This window comes from Canis lupus, chromosome 3, assembly GCF_003254725.2.
Source record: "Canis lupus dingo isolate Sandy chromosome 3, ASM325472v2, whole genome shotgun sequence".
In the NCBI taxonomy this organism is placed as follows: Eukaryota; Metazoa; Chordata; class Mammalia; order Carnivora; family Canidae; genus Canis; species Canis lupus.
Window position 1 is genome coordinate 47,401,655 of NC_064245.1, and position 9,815 is coordinate 47,411,469.

Sequence of the window (9,815 nt, forward strand, 5' to 3'; positions counted from 1 at the left end):
CTCCTGCTCACACAGTCTCTGTCTTTCTAAATTAAATAAATCGTATTTATTTATTTATTTATTTATTTATTTATTTATTTATTTAAATTTATTCAGAGGCAGAGAGAGAGGCAGGCAGAGACGCAGAGACACAGGCAGAGGGAGAAGCAGGCTCTATGCAGGGAGCCCGATGTGGGACTTGATCCCGGGTCTCCAGGATCACACCCCAGGCTACAGGCGGCGCTAAACCGCTGCGCCACAGGGGCTGCCCAATAAATCTTTTTATTTTTTATTTATTTTATTTATTTTTATTTTTTAAAAATATTTTATTTCTTTGAGAGAGAGAGAGAGAAAGAGAGAGAGAGAGAGAGAATAAATGGGACAGGGCAGAGGGGGAGGGAGAAGCAGACTCCCTGCTCAGCACGGAGCCTGATGGAGGCCTCTATCCCAGGACCCCGGGATCATGACCTGAGTCAAAGGCAGATGTTTAACTGACTAGCCACCCAGGTGCCCCTAAAATAGATAAATCTTTTTTGAAAAAAAAAACCCCAAAACTATAGAATGTAAAGGTATGAAACCTAAGAAGTGATTGTAGTGTACATGTTAATTTGTATCATTGGATTTTAGAATTTGGTCTATATTTCCTTATATAAAACTTATAAATGCTTGAGCTAGCCCCAAATAACTATTTAACACAAGGTAGAATTTAACATCTATATATTTTAAATTAAAAAAAATACACAACAGAAGATGTTTAAATGCTCAGGTTTCATAAATTCATAGTCAAACGGCCAGGCTTGGGAATGCATTTGCAATACTGTACTTATTGCTAATAATCAAGAGATCTTTGATTTTACTGCAGGGAGGCTCTGGTAGAGGCATCCTGAAAGCAATTCTGATGTTTCTGTGCTATGACTTGTAATGAAATGCTCTTCTTAATCTTTCACTGAAACAATACTTTTTTTTTTTTTTTTTGTTAGTTTGTTTTCTGGGTGGGAGTCAAAGTATGTGAGGGGTTGGAAATGGATTTTACTGGGCATTAGAAGGGGTCTGAAGTCCCTCCAGAAGGGAAGGGGAGATGGGGTTGAGGGGATCGAGCCTTTTCCAACCTCCCCAGGAAAGGATTCCCGGTATCTTTGATAGTTTACTTCTAAGGCTCTGCTTGTCCTCCTAATTTCTGAGGCTCCAACCATCATCTTCTAGTTCAGAATTTGGGTCCTTAGTTTCTTCCCTCTTTGGCTGTGTGGAGTTTTGATAACCTCCAGTGATTCTGAGCTCTCGTTTCCTGCCCCTACACCTACTTTAACAGGCTTGGAGAGAGCAAGAAAAAGAAGGAGTGGGGCAGGGGACCAGCCTATAATGTTGTGGGAATGACCTGGGGCTCACTATGGAGGAAGGCTATGTGTGTCCTGGGCCTTCTGGAGGAAGATACATCTAGAAAATTGGGTTGATTTGCTCAATCTTGTCATAGTGACCAGGAATATGCTGGGGTACTTCCAAGCTACTTGGGACTGGGTAGGCAGGAGTTTCTAGAGGTGTAGGAGGGCCCAAGAGGATAAGACATCTTCTCAGCTCAACCAAATGTAAAAGGGAGTAATTCCTAGAGATTCTAATGATACTCTTCAATGAGCTGGAGAGACAGGAAAATGTGCCTATGGAAGGCAGCCTCCAAGATGGCTTCCAATGATTCTTCCACTTCTTAATATCCATGCTCTTGTGTAATCCCTTGAGTGTGGGTTGGACCTAGTGACTAATAAATAGATGGTGGCAGAAGTGAAGAGATGTTGCTTCAGAGATTAGGTTCTAAAGAGATCGTGGCTTTCATTTTGCTTGCACTCACTTGCTTTGGCTCTTCTTGCTTACTTGCTCTAATGAAGCCAGCTGTCATTTTGTTAGCTGCTCTGTGAAGAGGCCCATGTAGCAAGGAACTAAGGGTGCCTGTAGCCAATAGCCAGTGAGTGGATATGAAAGCAGATGCTTCCCAAGTTGAGTCTTCAGATGAGATCCCAGCCTTGGTTGATACCTTGATTACAGCCTTGTGAGAGACTGTAGGCTGAAAGACATGGTTAAGCCATTTTTCTTACCCACAGGAACTGAGAGAATAAATATTTGTTGTTTTAAGCTGACACATTTTGGGGTAATTTGCTATGAACCAATGGGTAACAATACAGTGCCCTTGGTGAAGGAGTTTTATGTAGGTGATTGTAATGAGTGGCTTCCTTTTTTTTTTTTTTTAAAGATTTTATTCATTTATTCATGAGACACACACACACACATACACACACACACAGAGGCAGGCAGAGGGAGAAGCAGGCTCCATGGAAGGAGCCCGATGTGGGACTCGATCCCAGGACTCCAGGATCACACCCTGGGCCAAAGGCAGGCACCAAACAACTGAGCCACCCAAGGATCCCCAATGAGTGGCTTCTTTTACTCTACTTTTTCTTGTGATTCCTGAGCCAAGGGAATTGAGGGGTGTGTGGAAGAGTTGAGCCAGGATCACGGTCATGTCACTGAACTGTGCAGTCCTCTTTCCCCCAACCAGGAGCTCCTGTATCATTCCATAAGAGAGTCAGAATTACCATTTGAAAACTTGTCAGGCAGATACCAGGAGACTCTACTCAAGTCTGGTTAGAGAAGCCAAAAAAATTTTTTTTTTTTTTGAGAAGCCAAATTTTATACCATTTCTTTAAGAAAGTCTTTTTGTTCTCAGTACTCTTAAAAATGTATATTCACTGTAGGAGAGTAGAAAGAAAAAAACAAAACCGTGATCCCAGTGCTTAGCAGAATCACCAATGGACATCTTGGTATATATCCTTCCAGTCTCTTTTCTTAGCTGTTCATGTTGTATTTTATACAGTTGACTCATACCATGGAAACACTTTGGCCAACATCTTTTGAAATTTACCATAATAATAACTTGAGCATTTTTTTCATGTTTCCAAGTATATAACTATATATATTTAAAGGACTTTATTTTATTTTTAAAAAAGATTTTATTTATTTATCCATGAGAGACACACAGAGGGAGGCAGAGACATAGGCAGAGGGAGAAGCAGGTTCCCCATAGGGAGCCTGATGCGCGACTCAATCCCAGGACCCCAGGATCATGACCTGAGCCAAAGGCACATTCAACCACTGAGCTACCAGGTGCCCCTAAAGATTTTATTTTTAAGTAATCTCTACACCCAACATGGGACTTGAACTCACAACCCTAAGACCAAGAGTCACATGCACCACCAACTGAGCCAGCTAGATGCCCTGACCATAACATTATTTTTGAAGGTTCCATAGAATTCTATTTAAAAGATGCAACATGGGGGATCCCTGGGTGGCTCAGTGGTTTGGCGCCTGCCTTTGGCCCAGGGCGTGGTCCTGGAGTCCCGGGATTGAGTCCCACATCGGGCTCCTGGCATGGAGCCTGCTTCTCTCTCTGCCTCTCTCTCTCTCTCTCTCTCTCTCTCTCTATCATGAATAAATAAATAAAATCTTTAAAAAAAATAAAAGATGCAACATGGGACACCTGGGTGGCTCAGCGGTTGAGCATCTGCCTTTGGCTCAGGAGTTATCCCAGAGTTGTGGGGTCAAGTCCCGCATCGGGCTTCTTGTGTGGAGCCTGCTTCTCCCTCTGCCTGTGCCTCTCTTTCTTTCTGTCTATCGTGAATAAATAAATAAAGTCTTAAAAAAATAAAAGATGCAACATAATTAAGGGTATTTAATATCCTGTTGGTGGGCATTTAGAAAGAAATTCTGGGTTTTGATATGCAGAGACGACTATTACTTCTCCTTACTTGATGTAACCAAGTGAGGTCAAGTTGAGAAAGGGGCATAGAGTTGGTGTCGTGAGACCAGGGAGAGACACAGAACATCCAGGGGTCTTGAGAACTCTTGATGGCATTTCCCCACACATTTCCGTGTGCATGTGAGAGTCATACCATGTGCAGGCTATGGTCATCCTGTCTGTAAGGTGAGAGGTTTGGCTCATGATTTCTTTGGTCATTTCCATGTTTGTGAACTGTTCATCAGTTGACCAGTCTTCAAGTTCTCATCTAGTGTACCTTAACCTCCTCCAATGCACTTCCTCCTCTGTGAAATGGGAATAGAAATGCCCTTCCCAGGGGATCTGGAGGAGTAAATGAGATCATGTATATCTATCGTGGACCCCAACACAGTAAGTCCTCATCAGATCTCCCCTATTACTAGGTTGGACTGTACTAAATTGCCATTTTTTGTAGGTCAAACACGACTAATATTGACAATTTCATGTGGTCAAAGCTAATAGTTTTTCTTCCATAGTAAAACTTCATTTGTACTTTCATTCTTTTTTCCCCGAGCTACTGGCTTATGGCCGAGGAAGGAGGCATTTTACAAATCTGAGAGCTGCAACAAGGTGTAGACGTTCTTTGCAGACATTCCTAAGCCATGTTCCCCACAATAAAGAACCTCGATACGGCCAAGAGGTAATATTGCAGACAGGTAGAAATGGGTCAGATGTTAATCTGCAATTGCTTTAGAAACTTTTGAGAACAGGCATATTGCAGTGACCGTGTAAATGTTGCTTAAACCCCCCAAAATGAATTCCTACAGGGCAGCAGTGCCCCTGGAGGTGGAGTATTTAAAGCATCCTGTTAAGCTTACAGAACTTCAGGTAACTGGGGTTTGACAGATGACAAGTGGCATCCATGAAGGATGGATGGCAGGAACCAGAGGTGACTGGTGCCACAGCTGGCTACAGGGGCACTCACACAACTCCTGCGACCAGATGCATCCCCACTGGGAATCCAACACTAGTTCTGCTTCTTAAAGCCATTGGATGTATGGAGGCTAATTTCTGAATTTAGGTTACCAGTAGAGAAATGGCATTTTTCATGAAAGGGACAAGAATGTGAGCTATGTGGCTGGATCACATTTTTTCTGAATTCTCTTCTTATTTGGTCTTGAGAAGCTGTGCAGCATAGGGGCTGCTGACCGGCAGCAGTGACCGAAGAGGGACATGGGTCAGAGCCCAACAGACTGCTGGTATGAAGTCTAGTGCCATCCTTTCAGAAAGAAACACTTCAGATACCTCCTGTATTGTAGTATTATTATTATTATTATTATTATTATTATTATTTTAAGTAGGCTTCATGCCCTACATGGAGCTTGAACTCATGACTCTGAGATCAAGAATCACATGCTTCATCGACTGAGCCAACCAGGTGCCTGTGATCCCTCCTGTATCTTAAACTGAATATAAAGATGCTTTTGATTTGTTGGAGTTTTTGAAATGCTGATAGGTAATGGGGTGGGCTAGGGGCTGGCGGTCCCATCTGAGATCCCATAGGCAACTGTTTGGAGTTCTCCCTTTGAATGCCAAGCAGCAGCACATCCTTGGTATTCTATTATTGTTTGAGGGGAATCTGTAGTTGAGAATGCACATGAGAAAGCGAGAACCGGAGGCCCTGGATCATTCACAGGGAAGGCTGGAGGCACACATTTCCTCTGACATGGCCCTCGAGGGGCCTGAGGACACAGAACTACAGGTAGAGTCCCAATGTGCAGCACATCTGGCCACCAACGAGCACAGGTGTGTGTGTGTGTGTGTGTGTGTGTGTGTGTGTGTTTGTGTGGCCATAAAGGAAGAGGTACACTTGTACATCCATATGAGGAAGAAAAACAATTGGAGGAGGGAGAAGGGAATTGGAGAAAGAAATATATAAATCCCTTAAAGAGAAAAATATTATACTAATCACCTGAGCCAACCTATTTCTTATTTGGGGAACATTTTGGACATTACCATTAAAAACAGTTGTCAGGTGATCACTGAGCATCAGATCATTTTACAATCTTGTACCAAACCCAGCAATTTCCTTTCTTGAGCTCCAGAATTGCCAAAATATACTTGTCTAACAGCAAAGGGCTATCAAAAATTGTGTGCCTCCCTGTATGTTTTTTGTTTCTTTTTTTTTTTCCCATGTGCCCATGTGATTTCAACTCTGAGGCTCTACCCTGGCTCCATTCCCACCTCGGGGTTGCCTGCAGGTGAGCAGGAGCAGCAGGAGCAAGGGCAGGTGCTAGAGGCTGCAGAAGAACAGTTTCCAGGAGCTCTTCGGGTCCACATTCCTGTAGAACTGAAAGTTGACGTAGGAAATATACAGGTTATTGGGGAGGGAGATGACAGGAAAGGTCCATATGGTGACGTCCAGGATGGGGCCCCGAGAACAGTCCAATCCATGCTGGGCAGTGGTACAGAGTGATGCATCTGCACAGAGCTGGGTGGGTGACCGATATCAAATGGAAGCCTCAAGAGTAGTCTGTGTAGAGTCCCCAGCTCAGGGCGTTGAAATGGAAGAAACTGGCAAGAGCAGAAGATTCTTCTGGGAAGAAATGTTCCAGCATTGAGGCTCCCAGTAGCAGCTGTCCCATCCATGACAGGTGGGATGACCCCAACAATGGCTCTGACCCACATGTTGGTGATGCTGATCCTCTTCAATGGGTTATAGCGACAGGTATACAGGACAATGTGGATGACCCTCAGGGCTCCCGCGAGTGGGTTCACCCCCTAGGTTAGTAGGGCAACTCATGGAACAGCACAGCAGGTGGCAAAGGACACAGCTAGCCATGGGCTAATCTGTCCATGAACCAGAGGCTTGTTTTTCTCGTGTTCACTTTTGAATCCAATGGTGCCTCAAAAAAAACTGATGGATGGGGTTGGTAGTGCAGAATGCAAGGCCTGTTCTGACAGAACTGAGTAGGAAACAGGGCCAGTCAGGAGGTCCTGGAGCCCGTGCAAATCCGGCAGAGAGCTGTGAGTTTGATTTTGGACAGTGGAGCCCAAATTCCCCGCAGATCATCCAGATGCAGCTTTGGGGTCCCCCCACTGCTTCCCATCTTTAGTCTCTCCCCCATCTCTTGAGCCTTTAGTTCTGGAAGTCGGTTCCAGTTCTAGCAGTTCTTTTTCATTTGGCTTTTTGACAAAGGCAGGCTGGGGGTGTGTGGTGGAAGAGGTCTCATGTCCTAGATGTCTGCTGTGGCCTGACCTGAAGATGTTTTTTTCAAGGAAAGGAAACCGCCCTGGTTCTGGCCTCCATATGACTTGCTGGTTGAGGCTTCTGTCCACTTGTGTGACATAGAGGCACTTGAGGAAGGTCAGGTGCTGAAATGTCACCTATGCCCTATTGATACTCCTGAGAAGATGCATCACCGTGTGAGAGGATTCCACATTGCCCTTTTTTCTGGATACCAGACACATCCTCTCACCCAACCTGTCAAGAGGCGTGGGGAGAGAGTGTGCAGGGATGTGGCCGTAGTGCGTGAGGCTGGTTGCTCCCTGGGGTCCCTGTGTCCTCTCTCCTCGTGGCTGCTGGACACTGCCATCTTCTTTTTCCTGAACTTTCACTTCCATGGTTAACTTTCTGTGCCTGGGAAGGGCACCTCTCAGAGGGAAAACAGCATGAACCACAGTCCAGAGGCAGACAGCATCTGGCATCTTTGGCAACATTTTCACAAACCATCTCCAGGGTGTCTGTTTTACCCATAATCCCAGCTGTCTTCCTGCTGTGATTTTCACATGCACAGCTGGGGCTGACCTAGGTCCCTGCTCATCCTCACAGAAGCTGGCTTAGTGCTTAGTGCTTCAAATAGGACAGTTAGAAGTGGCAGCAAGTGCCACTGGCTTGTTCCCTTCTGGAACAAGCATTGAGGACCTTTAGGGTCTGCATAGCCACCCAGCTTTACCACGTAGACCAAGGAGTCTAATTTCCTGGCAAAGTCAAGAGACAAGATTACACAGAGGTCACTGGGTTTAGTGATTGGGCAGAGGGTACATCATTAAAAATTTTTTTCCCCTGATGGTAAGAGTCATACATTTTTATTGTGGAAAAAAATATCAAAAAGCACAAGATCAAAAGTAAAAAGGCTGGTATAAAGAGATTCTGGAAGCTTTCCCCCTCAGAAGTAATAGGATCTGTTCTACATGAAATTCTTAAGTATGTTCCTTTTTCAGTTACTACTGCTGTGTAACAAACCACCCCAAAGCTTAGTGGCATCAATCAACCATTTTCTTATGCTCACAGATTCTGTGGGTCAGGAATTCAGACTGGGCACAGCCATGGTGGGTTGTCTCTCTTCATGGTATCTGGGGCTCCAGTTAGGAAGACTCAAAAGCTGGGGATGACTTGACTGCTGAGAGTTGGAATCATTTGGAAGTGTCTTCACTCATACATTCGGTGGGCGACTCTAGATAATGTCTGGGACCTCTCCCTGACTGTTAGCTGGAACAAATATAGGTAACCTCTCCATAAAGACTAGCTTGGGCTTTCTCACAACAGGGCAGCTAGATTCGAAGAGAGAGCATCCCTGGAGATAAGAAGTAGAAGCTTGCCAGTGTCTTAAGAGATTGTACATGGTCATAAAGTCATTTTTGCTGTATTCTGTTGGACTAACAGAACCCAGATTCAATATGGACCCTACATCTTTATCGAAGGAATGGGAAAGACTTTGGGAGCTCTGTTTTAAAACCTCCACACTTTCCCAGAGGGCAGGGTAGCTCAGTGACTAGGAGGTGAAGGTCTGGGTTCATAGCTTACTTCCATTCCTACTGGCTGTGTGGTCTAAGGCAAGTTCATTATGATGGAAACGATTACTCGCCAATATCTGTTTATTCTCTTTTCTTCCTGGAAGCATGAATAGGCTATTCCCAAGCCCCTTGCATCTAGGTGGGCCCGAGAGACTAGTTTTAGCTAGTCTCTAAATTGTGAGCGGAAGTGCCATGTGCACAGTGAGTTGAGGGGAGGAAGAGCCATGGGTTTTTTCACTCTCCCTCTTGCTTGCTATCTAGTTGCAGGGGATCAGGTGGTGACTCAGTGTAGGAGGTGGGGGAGTCACAGTACAGAAGGGGCCTGGATCCCTGAATGACTGCTAGACTAAGTCCTTTGTTTTGTGCTGTCTGCCAACAAGGGTGCCAATGAGGATATGGGGGGAGACGTAGGCTTTTACTGTGTTAAATCATTGAGGTTTGGGGTTTTTTTGGTGATAGTGGTTAGCCTGCCCTGACCAATGCATTGCCCAACCTCTTTGAACTTGTTTCCCCACTATAAAGTGGGGTATTAGCTGGAGCTATCTTTGGGTGCCCTGCAAATCAAGTGAAATAATTTACTGCACAAAGCCTGCTTATAGTAAGTGCTCAGTGGATGTTAGCTACAGCTATTAAGTGAGTGTGCCTGCCAGTGAGAAGAGTGGCAGGTTTGTGTATGGAAGGATGGGGGTTTAGGACGAGTGGAACAGTAGGATTGCCATTATTGCCATCATCACCACTACCATCATCATCAAGATGGCATCCACCATCTACTGAACACCTGCTTGAGTCAGACTCTATCCTAGGGATTCTTCATCTGCATTCATGTCAATCCCCTGAGGCAGATATTATTAGTCTTGATGTAGAGATGAGGACCTGGGGGCCCAGGACAGCCACTGAAGCTGTCTGAAGTCATGAGCAAGCTTTTAAACTCAGGGCTCTCTGACCTCAAAGCCTGACTTGTTTTACTTCAGGGATGACATTTTGTGCATTTTTGGGAAATGTGACATGTATTTAAAGAACAAAAATGAGGCCTCCACCTGCCTTTCTTCTCACTGGGGCAGTGTTGTGTTTTCCTTTTGAGTTTTTCCTCAACTTTAAGATGCAGGGATTTGCTTTTGTTAATTAATCTTTTGGCAAATAGCTTTCCTGCAAATGTGGAAGGCCCCTGCTGCCTTCCCTTCCCCAGGGTCCTCTTGCTTTTCTGTTCTGTTTAAACTCTGTAGGCTCTGGGTGGAGTGGGTCAGTGGGGAAGGGGACTGGATCTCCAGAACAAAGCCTG

General features: G+C 44.9%; 1 pseudogene; it reads right to left on the bottom strand.

Moving 5' to 3' along the window:
- Window positions 1-5,948: 5,948 nt before the first annotated feature.
- On the bottom strand, window positions 5,949-7,335 carry LOC112653972 (protoheme IX farnesyltransferase, mitochondrial-like; annotated as a pseudogene).
- Window positions 7,336-9,815: the final 2,480 nt, after the last annotated feature.